Genomic DNA, 12,626 nt, shown 5'->3' with positions numbered 1-12,626 from the left:
CCTCGCTCATTTCATCTTCCTGTGTTATTTTTCTTTCTTTCATTTGGGGAGTATAGTGTGTCCCCCCCAGAGATGTTCCATGTTCTGAGGACCCCATTAAAGAAGGCTGATCACTTTTTAAAGATGAGGGCGCATGGGCCCCTCTTCCTGAGCCTTTTCAAGGCCCCAGGAGCCTCATCCCTCAGGGAAGACAACATTTTAACGCCTTCGCTGCCAGGTCTTTTCACCCTCAGGTGCCAAGCCTTTTTTGACTATTTGGGGCAGTTTGCGCTTAGGCCCTCATATCTTTTTGTCCACATAAGTTACCTATGCCAAATTTGAGTCCTTTTTTCCCAACATCCTAGGGATTCTAGAGGTCCCCAGAATTCGTGGGTTCCCCTGAGGAGACCACGAAATTATCCAAAATACAGCTAAAATTTTGTTTTTTGAAAACAATGGGGAAAAAAAGAGCTGCAGAAGAAAACTTGTGTTTTTTTTTCTTGAAAATGGCATCAACAAAGGGTTTGCTGTGCTAAAATCACCATCTTCCCGCTTACAGGAACAGGCAGGCTTGAATCAGAAAACCACATTCTTCAACAAAATTGTGGCATTTTACTGGGACATACCCCATTTTTACTATTTGTTGTGCTTTCAGCCTCCTTCCAGTTAGTGACAGAAATGGGTGTGAAACCATTGCTGGATCCCGGACAGCTAAACATTTCTGAAAAGTAGCCAAAATTAATTCCGCAGGGGTCATGTGTGGAGATCCTTCAAAGTTTTCGAACAGAAAGTAAAAGTTAAAATAAAAAAAATCTGAAATTGAGGTGAAAAGAAGAGACGTTTCTGTCCACATTTTCTTCTATAACTTTTTCCAACTATGGCAGATTTTTTAAAGCAAGATACCATTACATCTGCTGGACACTTATGATTGCGGGGATATATAGGGTTTGTAGGTTCATCAAGAACCCTAGGTACCCAGAGCCAATAAAGGAGCTGCACCCTGCAATGGGTTTTCATTGTATACTGGGTATACATCAATTGATTTGGTGAAATAGAAAGAGTGAAAAAGAGGTCTCAAGGAAACCTTTGTTTTTTCAAAATGGGCACAAGGTAAGGTATTGAGAAGCAGTGGTTATTTGCACATCTCTGAATTCCGGCATCTCCATACTAGCATGTGAGTTACAGAGCATTTCTCAAATAGACATCTTTTGTACACACTGTCTTACATTTGGAAGGGAAAAAGTTAGAGAAAGACAAGGGCCAATAACACTTGTTCTTATGTTCTGTATTCCCCAAGTCTCCTGATAAAAATGGTACCTCACTTGTGTGGGTAGGCCTAATGCCTGTGACAGGAAACGCAACATGGACACATCAAATTTTTACATTGACAACTGACGTGTTTTTTGGAAAGTGGCTAGCTGTGGATTTTGGTCTCTAGCTCAGCCGGCACCTAGGAAAACCTACCAAATCTGTGCCTTTTTGAAAACTAGACACCTAGGGGAACCCAGGTTGAGGTAACTTGTAGCACTCTCACCAGGTACTGTTACCTAGAATCCTTTGCAAACCTCAAAATTTGGCAAAAAAACACTTTTTCCTCACATTTCGGTGATATAAAGTTCTGTAATCTGAGAGGAGCCACAAATTTCTTTCCACCCAGCATTTCCCCAATCTCCTGATAACATTGGTACCTCACTTGTGTGGGTAGGCCTAGTGCTCGCAACAGGAAATACCCAAAAACACAACATGGACACATCACATTTTCCCAAAGAAAACTGACCTGTGTTTTGCAAAGTGCCTAGCTATGGATTATGGCCTCTGGCTCATCCGGAAGCTAGGAAAACCTACCAAACCTGGACATTTCTGAAAACTAAACACCTAGGGGAACCCAGGAGGGGGTAACTTGTGGCTCTCTCACCAGGTTCTGTCACCCAGAATCCTTAGCAAACCTCACAATTTGACAAAAAAAAACACTTTTTCCTCACATTTCGGTGCTGCACAGTTCTGGAATCTGAGGGGAGCCACAAACTTCCTTCTACCCAGCATTCCCCCACATCTCCCAATAAACATGGTACCTCACTTGTGTGGGTAGGCCTAGTCCCTGTGACAGAAAATGCCCCAAAACACTACGTGGACACATCAAAATTATCAAATACAAAACTAACTGTTTTTGCGGAGTCACCTGCGTTTTTGGTCCTGGGTTCAGCAGCAATCTAGGGAAACCTACCAAACCCAGACATTTCTGAAAACTAGATACTCGAGGGAGTCCAGGGAGGTGTGTCTTGCGGGGATCCCCCAGTGCTTTCTTACCCAGAATCCTCAGCAAACCTCAAATTTAGCTAAAACAATCTCATTTTCCCCACATTTCTGTGTGTGATCACCGCACCGGCACAAATTTCCTACCACCCAACGTTCCCCTCCATCTCCCGATAAAAATAATACCTAACTTGTGTAGGTGGGCCAAGTGCCTGTGACAGGGAAGAGCCATAAACATGCTGAAATTGAGGGGGGACCAAAGCGGGTCCAAAAGGGCAGTTTGAAAAAAAATGTTTTTAGGCTGACAAGTGGGGCAGAATTTTTATCGGTATAGACACAACAATGCTGGGTGGCAGGAATTTTGTGGATTCCTGCAGATTCCGGAATGTTCCATCACAAAAATGTGGGAAAAATTTGTGATTTCAAGCAAAGTTGGAGGTTTGCAGGGCATTGTGGTTAAGAAAATGGTGTGGGGTGCATGTGAAGCACACCACCCTGGACTCACCCAGATGCTTAGTTTTCAGATGTGTCTAGGTCTCGCAGATTTTTCTACATGGCAGCATCCCAAAGTCCAAAAGGTGCATCCCTCACCATTCCAAGTGGAACGACTTTGAGAGTTAGACATGCTCTCATGGCTCAAATGTAAAACAAAAACCCAAAATAATCAAATGCTGTCTTGCTTGCCGTTGGGATAAGATCTTTTAGTGTGCGGGGGGAGAGCTGAAAGACTGTTACCCCTTTCAGTTGGGGTGGGGACATTACTATGCCCATACTAGTTAGTAGTCACCACCCCACTATTTTTTTTAATTCCCTGGCATCTAGTAGGCTTTCTAACCCCCCGGGGAGTGGATCAGGGGTAATTGCCCCATCTGCCCACTGGTGGACAGAACAACTTTGTCCCCATTTATTTGGGGTGGGGGTATGGCCATACCCACACCCTCTTTTTAAAAAAAAGAAACTTCCCTGGACTCTGCTGGGCTTTCTGTCCCCCCTTGGGGGCAGATGGGCCTTACAAGAATAGGCTGATCTGCCCCCCAAGGGGGCAGAAATGGCCAACAGTACTGTGCCCCCATGGGAAGCGACCCTTGCCCAAGGGGCTGCCCCCCGAAACAAAACACACACACACATCAATCCCTGGTGCCTAAATGTTTTCTGCCACCCTGGAGGCAGATCGGCCTAATAGAACAAGGCTGATCTGCTCTCAAGGGGGGCAGAAATGGCCTAAAATAAATTTGCCCCCCAGGGGAGTGATCCTTGTCTGAGGGGTCGCTCCCCATCTGTAAAAAAAAAAAAAAAATCCCTGGTGCCTAGTGGTTTCTGCCCCCACCCCTTGGGGGCAGGTCGGCCTTATTATAATATGGCCTAAAATAAATTTGCCTCCCAAGGGAACGATCCTTGCCGAAGGGGTCACTCCCCTTGAGTGAAATTGGCGCAAATCAATCCCTGGTGTCTAGTGGTTTCTGACCCCCTTGGGGGCAGATTGACCTAAGAAAAATAGACCAATCCGCCCCCAAGGTGGGCAGAAGTGGCCTAAAATAAAATTGCTCCCCAGGGGTCAGACCCTTGCCTAAGGGGTCAATCCCCATCTGTAAAAAAAATAAAACAATACATATCCCTGGTGCCTAGTGGTTTCTGCCCCCCTTGAGGGCAGATCAGCCTAATTAAAATAGACTGATCTGCCTCCAATGGGGGCAGAAATGGGTTAAAATAAATTTGGCCCCCAGGGTAGTTACCCTTGCCTAAGGGGTCGCTCCCCTTATGAAATTATAGAAGAAGAAACAATTCCTGGTGTCTAGCGGTTCCTACCCCCCTTGGGGGCAGATTGGCCTAATAAAAATAGGCCTATCTGCCTCCCAAGAGGGGTGAAATGACCTAAAAACAATTTATCCCCAAAGGGAGCGACCCTTGCCTAAGGGGTCGCTCCCCAAGTGTAAAAAAGACAAAATTAAAAGATCCCTGGTGCCTAGTGGCTTCTGCCCCCCCCAGGGGGCAGATTGGCTTAATTAAAATAGGCCGATCTGCCCCCGGCGGGGCAGTAAAGGCCTACTAAAAAAATGGCTCCAATGGGGAGCGATCCTTGCCTAAAGGGTTACTCCCCTTCATTGGTGTCTGGTAGGCATTTCTGCAGCCCGATCGCTTTAAGATCAGGCTGCAGAAATGCTCAGAAAGACATGTCTCTCTGCGTGCCCGAGGCGACCTCTGATGGGGTCAGCGTGTGATCGTAATCAAACGTCAATTGTGGTTGCGGGGGGAAGCGATTCTCCTTCCATTCCTGCCCAGGGGAGAGGGAGGCCCACAGTGGGAGTGCAAGCGCTCCCCCCAGGGACCAGGTGCAGAACGAGCTGGTCTTGTCCTTGGCACACGGCAACTGTGGCTGAGACAAGCTCGTCCAGGGCACCCAAGGGGTTAAATGGAGAGGTGGCATGTGGGCCTTCCCCTGAGCCTCCTCAAGGCCCTGGTGTCACCATCTCCAGGGTTGAAGTATTTTTCATTTTGGGAGGCAGGTGTGGGGCCCCACTCCCCAAACCCTTATATGGTTCTGGGGACTCCATCCCCCGGGTCTAATGACAGCATTGTCCCTGGGACCACATAACTGGGGACACTGAGTTGTTCCCTGCCCAGGAGAATGTGGACAGGGAACAAAAATCCTACTCCCTGCCTGCACTCTCCTAAGCCGGGAGCACAGGTTTGCTCCCAGCCAGCGGAAGCAAGGAAAAAAACTGCTCCCACCAGGCGGGAGCAAACCAATGTAGCTGGCACTGGCCACAACAGGGATGAGGGCAGAAAGGGAAGATGGCAGTGGTCATGGGGGCCAGGATCTCCCCTGTGGCCCCAAGGCCTGTAATTGCTGACAGTGTCCTGGGAGTGATCGGGCAACCACAACAGGTTTTAATTTGTTATGGCTCCAGGGAATGGAGGGTCCCGAGGCAATCTAATGTCTCAGGGATGGGAGCCACAGTAGATGTAACTGGCTTTGGATCAGACCCATTCACCCATTGGCCAGCATATGTATTTCATGGTTTGAGATTGCGTGGATGGGGTCTCCAATAAAGCCATTGCATTTTGAGGATGATCACAAAGTCCAAAGTGTGTTCCCATCAAGTTTTGGGATCACGTAGAGCATTTGAGAGATTGCAAATGCCCGGAAGAGAAGGACATACTACATCTGGGAGAGGATGTGGCAGAAGAAGCCCAGACACAGGAAACCAACGGGAGGCATCCTATAAAAAGGTTGGCACCATGAACCATGTGTGATGGAGAAGAAGATGCCATGACAGAGAGGCCATGAATGCTGCCAGAGAAAGAAAATCAAATCCCCATCAATGAGGCTGAGACTGGAGGACTAAAACTCTGACGACTTACAGGCTGTCAAGGATGGTAAAGATGCCAGAGATGAGGAAGAACATGCCAGAGACAAGAGATAAGATACCAAAGTTACTGAAGATACTGAAGGTGAGAAAGAAGACAATCTACACCTACACTTAGAGGACCCACTAGATGGGCACTATCATTTAAGGATGGGTTAAAAGTCTGGTAAGAACCAGCAAGAAAAATGGGCACCACTTATTAATAATACTCATTTACAAGAAGGGAAGAGGGTTATAAAAATACAATGAGCTCTTTCCTACTGCTTAGGGAAAGCAAGTTATTTGACTCCTAAGAAGGAACTTGAGGAAACAGAGAGAAAAGAGTGAAAGTCCCCTTCCTAGAGACCACAACATCAGTAATCCTAAGAATAGACAAAGGGAAGAAAAAAACAGCCACTTGAACCCTCACTAGGATTTTCATTTTATTTTATACCAAGGTAACAAAGAAAAAACAAGTCTAAAAGAATAGCAATGTCTTAAAAAGAAGTCCACCCAAGAGATACACAAAAGGAAGGAAAGAAAACAACATAATGACAATTATCCATGAGTGAAAAAAGTGAAAAAGGAACAAATATGAACTACCCTATGAAAGTGAGAGCTAAAAGACCAATGAGAGAATAGTTGATTATTTTGGCATTTTCACACATATTATTTGGGAAACATGTCCTACGATCTCATGTATTACTTCTATTGAGAAAGAGTAATAAAATAAAATAAAAAAGGCAATGCACAATACAAAAAGAACACCAATAATTGTACATCTCTAAACCTTTGAAATATGGTGGTGCTGCTTGGTCCATATTTATCAACACTCAGAAGAAGTTTTCATCCGAAAGGCCCCTGACATTTGGAGAACATTCTTAAACTAGAGAGCGGACCTGCAAAAGAAAATAAAAGATCAAGAGACCAGAGTGCGTAACAACGGTATCTTTAACACATTTTTACTATGAAAGGTTTTGCACTGACCAGACTCTATTCTTGTTCAAGCTTTATATTGAAGTGGCTGAGCAGGGAGCGTTCCAACCTGGACTAGACCTGGCCTTGATAGTGGTTGTCCTAGAACCAGGACACTCTCCCGAGGAGTGTTCATCATAAAGACTCATTTCCTTAATCAACATGAAAATTAAGCTCTACGCCAAAATCCTGGCTAATGGGCCACAACCTGTTTTAAATACTTAATTCACGGCAATCAATGTGGCTTTATGCCAGGGCGCAGTATGAGAAACTGCATCAGAAGAGTTCAGGTGGCACTCTCCAGACTAAACACATGTCATCTCCCAGTGTCGCTACTTTTTATAGATTTCGAAAAGGTGTTCAACATGGTAGACTGATCTTTTCTCAAGGCTGTCTTCAAAAGCCCCGGATTAGGAAAGTACATGAGATGCCTTATTAGCACCCTCTATCATCAACCAGTTGCACAGGTTCTGGTCAATGGCTCATTATCGAACCATTTCCCTGTTCATAGGGGCAAGGATGAGGGCTGTTCCATGTCACTATTACTGTTCACCCCTGCGATAGAACTCCTAGCACAGATCATTTGCTGTGCTACCCAACTCAGTGGTCATGGAAGGGAAGCCAGAAGAAAGGATCATGCTCTATGCAGACAATGTCCTATTGTTCCTGCCTGACCCCCACACTTCGGGCCCAATGTCTTGAACTCCTGGCATTATTCAGTGAGGCCTCTGGTCTCCAGGTGAATAATCCAAATTTATACTGGTCCCGATCAGAGGTGATGCGAGCACCCAGACATGGCAGTCCTATTTCCAAGTGAGGCACCTCTCCTTTAAGTATCTGGGGTTTCAGATCTTCCTGCTCCCTGACCTCCTGAGACATCTTAACCGGACCCCGTTGGTGTGCAAGATGAAAAGTGACATCCATAAGTGGTTACAGCTTCCCCTGCATGTGATGGGCTGTATCACCCTCTTCAGGATGATGAGTCTCCCTTGCTTTCTGTACATATTCCAACACTTCCCACTTCCAATTTCCCCTTGTTGGTTCCACGCACTCAGTCTCCGATCCTTTCTCTGGTCAGGTGGTCACTCCCGAATCGCATTCCCTAATAGTAGGCAATCCCCCTATTATGGTGGGCTGGAGATGGTGGAACTCCAATGCTATTACCTGACTTCCCAACTAATTTTTATTAATGACTGGCTTAGCAGTGGGTGGAACGATCCAACCTACAGAAGAGAGCTTTCTTCCCTGGAATTTGACCACATCCTAGATATGTTATGTGGCACTCTGACCACCCATACTCTACCCGACATCGCTTCTGTCGCCTGCCTTTGTTGGAGATCCGCATTGAGATTCTTGGGCTGGAACTGCAGATTGACTGGAATGACTCCCCTTTGGAGGAGAGATGGCTCCACCACTCGGTCGAATTAGAGGGCTTCCATAAATTGGATATGATAGGCACCACAATCCTTGGAGATGTTTGAACGGGGAATCACATTATGACTTTCTGATCTACAGGATCACTATAATCTCAATCGAACACAATTCCACAAATATCTAAAACTATGTCACACCCTCATAGCCATCATCGCACCTGATACTGAGGTGCCTGTATTTAGCCTCCTAGAGTCCAAGCTGCTCATGGGCTGCATTGGTAAAAGCACCATATCCCAAATCTATTAATCACTCATTGCAAATTTCTGACATAGTTTTAACATACTTCAACACCTTTGGGAGGGCTGGATTGGCGAACTCAATAGCCCCATGCATGCTGGCCATCTCCACATGCCTCAGTTTGATTCAACTAAATTACCTACACACAAGATACCTCACCTCGATATGCCTACATCATGCTACCAAGATCCCCCAACCTTCCTGCTTCCGCTGTTCCACAGCTCCAGCTGATTTTTAACACATGGTTTGGGCCTGTTTGACCATTTCCACATACTAGCAGTGAATATGAACTGAACTCTTGGAGGTCTTGGCGCAAGACCTTCAATTAACCCCCAGAGTGGCCCGGCTGGCTATGGTCGATGAGATTGGCGGCCGCCGGGCACACCGTCTTTCGTGGCTGTTGCCACATTGGTCACTTAGCGAGACATTACCCAGAGATGGAACTCCCCAAAATCCACATCCCTGTCAGAATGGAGGGCAGCAGTGGATTGTTGTGCCCCACTGGAAAAAAATGATTTAAACTCCACAAGGCTGTCTGCAGAAACACAACAAGATATGAGGGATGTGGGGGGCATACTATGGTTTCGAAATATGATTTGTGAATGTGGGTGCTATAAAGTGGAGGTGATGTGCAGCTGTCATTGTTCTTTACTTGGTGGATTCCAAAACTTAATAAAAAATGTTGTTCTTAAACATCTGAAAACGCAAGCCAGAGCTATTGGCTTTGCACATGCTTGCTACATATTTAACAGTTCCCCTTGCTGTGTTGATCATGAAGAGGTTCACAGCATTTTGAAAAGCTGTCTGTTAACAACTGAGCCCATATATGCATGTGTATAGGTTATTTCTATGGCGCAAACCAACTCAAAAGACAGCGGAGCACTGTACATGGTCAAAGGCAGGCCTAAAGTCATTGAGCAATAGGAGAGGAAGCTGAGTTGTGGACGGGTAATGCATTGTGACTCAGTGCTCTTTAAAGAGGTGAGTCTTCAACTCTCTCCTAGGTTGTGGCAGCTTTAAGGACATCCTGATTGATACAGTTCCAGATCATGGGCGCAAAGATATTTGTCTTGTTTGTTCTGAAATCTACTGAAAGTGCTTTAGCCCTTAGTGGAAATAAACAAAATATTGTCAGACTATTATCTTGAAGTCTGAAGCTCTCAGACCTCAACAACTCTGAAGTTTAGACCTCTGGATGCCTGCTTTGATATTTCCTGAAAGTAGGAGACTGGGGGGTTAATGTACACCTTCAGAGTGATCTTCATGCCTTGTGGAAACTACTTTGTAGCTTTGGAAAGTGATGCTGAGTGATGAATAGGCTTGCGATGTACTGTAATGCACTGATGAGGACACGAAGCAAGCAAAGGTCACACATAACTACTGTTGTCAAAGGTAATTGGGCATGCTGGGGAGGACCAGGGTGAGAAAAAGGAAACACAATGTGATTAATGCATTAGAAGTTTTAGACGCATCACAAAGCTGTGCTTTTGCAGTCAGCAGTAACCACGAGAATGTCTGCAATGGAGGTTGTTTACATTTAGAGTTCCTGTGAAACGTCAGAAAGCTTTTATTTGCATATTATTCCCAATAAGGTGTTACATTCATCAGAAAGGACTGCACAAAACCATTGTTATATTTTGTTCTCTGCGTAACTACACAGTCTGTGTCTGCCTCTGTCTGAAAGGCTGCTCTTGTCCCTGTGTTTAATTTCAAACAGATCCGAGAAGGCAAATAACAAGCATTGGCTAGGTCAATGGCCTTGCTTGGTGAGAACTATTGGCTTTATTAATGTTTTTAGCCATGTTGTACAGTAGTGTGTTTGCTATGCAGCAAGGCTGAAAGTTAAAACAAAAACACCTTAGTAGCAAATGCAAACCAATAAGAAATTAAAATACACATTTATGCATCAATCTTTTTTAATGGGGCCAGGAAAAATGAGCTAAAGGCTGAGAGTGCTGGGTAAAATAAAGTAGGTAATAATGACAAAAATAAATGATAACTGCCCTCCATAAATGGGTGTGAGTGCTGCAATCTACTTAAAACAGTCTGAAGTACCAAAAGCGAGAAACACCATGTCATTGCTGCAATGTCTACAAACCACAAATACATAAAAGGAGTTGAAGGAAAAATACTAACTTATTTAATTATCTTACCACCATGCTGAAGTTCACCATGTTGGCCCCGAATGAATACAGTGCCAAAAAGTTCCTGCAAAGCTGGGAGCGCAGCACCATCTGCATCTTTGTCGGATCTTGAAACCTGTTGGCCGACGTTTGGATGCTTTTTTTCTCACAAGACGAGAGAGGCAAGCAACAAAGTGTGAGGGAGACAGGGTGGGAATGGATTGAGTTGGTAGAGGAAGGAATGGGGTGGGGTGGGGCGGGGCAAGCAACAATAGCGAATGGGTGAAGGGGGTACAAGTAAAAGGAAACAAAAGTACCTCTGGAAGAGGTGAGCAGTGGAATGACACTGGGCAAGGGAAGCAGTACTTCGACCAGACACCAAGGTATGGACAAGCACACAAAGACAAAGTAAAGCCGCCACTCGCTGACAAAAGTGAGGCAAGGAAATGAGAGTAAGGGTAAAGACAGCCAACGGTAAGCAATGGGCTGCTCTAAGCCTCCTCTAAGTAAGCAAAATTACTCTCAAGCAACTGTGCATGTGCTGTCTCAGGTGAGACCTAACGTTTAGGGTGCCAGGGGGAGCGGACAAACTGACAAACAAGTGAATGTGCCCACCAAACATCCCTAAGGGCATAAAACAACCAACAGTGTCCCTAAATGATTTAGGGCCACTAGGCTAGGCTAAGGCTAGAGACTGTTTAAGTAGGGGGTGAGGATGTGTCCTGACAGAAAAAACAGTCTTTCCCACACAGCACCTTTACCAAGCATGTAAGAACCATGCACATAAGTATTGGTACCTGTACCACATAGTACTTTACCATGAAGGTATATATTTTATTTTAGGTCCTACCAAGAAAGAGCTAGAGGTCTACCTTCCATGCATCCTCCATAACACAACACACAACTGGTATGGCAGGGATCATTAGCCTGTGTTTTATCAGATACACAAAAACAGCGTATGTGCTACATGACAAAATATAAAGATATATTTTGTGGCATGCTTTTTCATCGGCCAGTCCGACTCACCGATTTAGGATAATACCAATCCGGTGGTCTCCACCTCGTATGGGGGAGATCAGAAGATTGCTGTTCTGGTCAACATCAGGGTCCAGTTACTCCTAAAACAACCCAAGTGCAAACCCAAGGATATCCTTTATTGTGCGGTGCACTTGGCTAGAATAAAAATGTGGGGATGTTATAGAGAGCTTATGTCTTGAGCATCACCTCACCATCTGGTTGCCAACTGATTTGGTATGTTGGATTTGCAGCCATACATCTGGTATCTGGGACATTTTGGGGGATTTGGGTTGTATTGTTCTTTGCTGTAGAGTAAGGTTTGTTTCTGAAAGAGAACTGGGCTGGACAATCACGTTATTATGCTGCTGGGTTGAGTTTTCGAGCCTTTTGTACCCCACACTAAACTCTCTGAGAAGCCGGCGACCGCTCCCCATCACTTGCACTGAGAGTCAAGTGTTGAAGGGATTGGAGTTTGCCCAGTTCTTCAGAGCCATGATAGGGCGAACCCCAGGACAAAGGAGGCAAATTTCCCCAGCGACTGGCCTATTAACCCCTCCTGCCCTGTGGTGCGACATCCATGTGTGACAGACATCCATGAATAAATCCTATAAAGGAGGAATACCTCTTCTTGTTAAGTACCCAGGAGTATTTTTGCTAAGTTTTGGAAAAATACAGAGCAGCAACCAAAGTTTCTGCCCTATGTTGTGTTAAAGGGTGCGAGAAAATCAGTGCCATAGCTCCCAGCATCAGCCCACTTTAGTCTGCCATAGGCCTCCATATAGGCTGTTGCACCATAGCCCAAGTGTGTGTGCTTTGTGCCAAATTTAGGTTGTGTACTGAAAGGGTACCCATCCAATGCGAAAATTATTCTTGAATACTTTTCATGTTCTCTATGTGTGCTGTACGCTGTAGCACAACTGCAAAGTTCGAAAAATGTGGACACATGAAAGTTGCTCCACTGTTACTTCTGCCTGAAGGAGGCAGACTTTTTTGATGCAAATCCTTGTCTACCAATGTTAGTAGATACGGATTTACGCCAAAACCCATGGGTGGCAGCAAGGAAGGCCCATATACTACTCATGGTACAAAGTAGCGCATAGGCAACTTCCCACCACAAATCATGATTTGTGTCGGAGTGTAAATCCTTCCACTGCTCTCTGCACTGGATTTGCATCACTTTTGTGACCCAAACCTGGTGCAAAGCGTGAGTAAATCGGAACTCTTGTCTTGCGGCCTCTTGGTCTTCTGCAGTCAGCTTCCT

Source organism: Pleurodeles waltl, chromosome 7, assembly GCF_031143425.1.
Source record: "Pleurodeles waltl isolate 20211129_DDA chromosome 7, aPleWal1.hap1.20221129, whole genome shotgun sequence".
NCBI lineage: Eukaryota > Metazoa > Chordata > Amphibia > Caudata > Salamandridae > Pleurodeles > Pleurodeles waltl.
Note: the sequence above shows the minus strand (reverse complement) of the source record.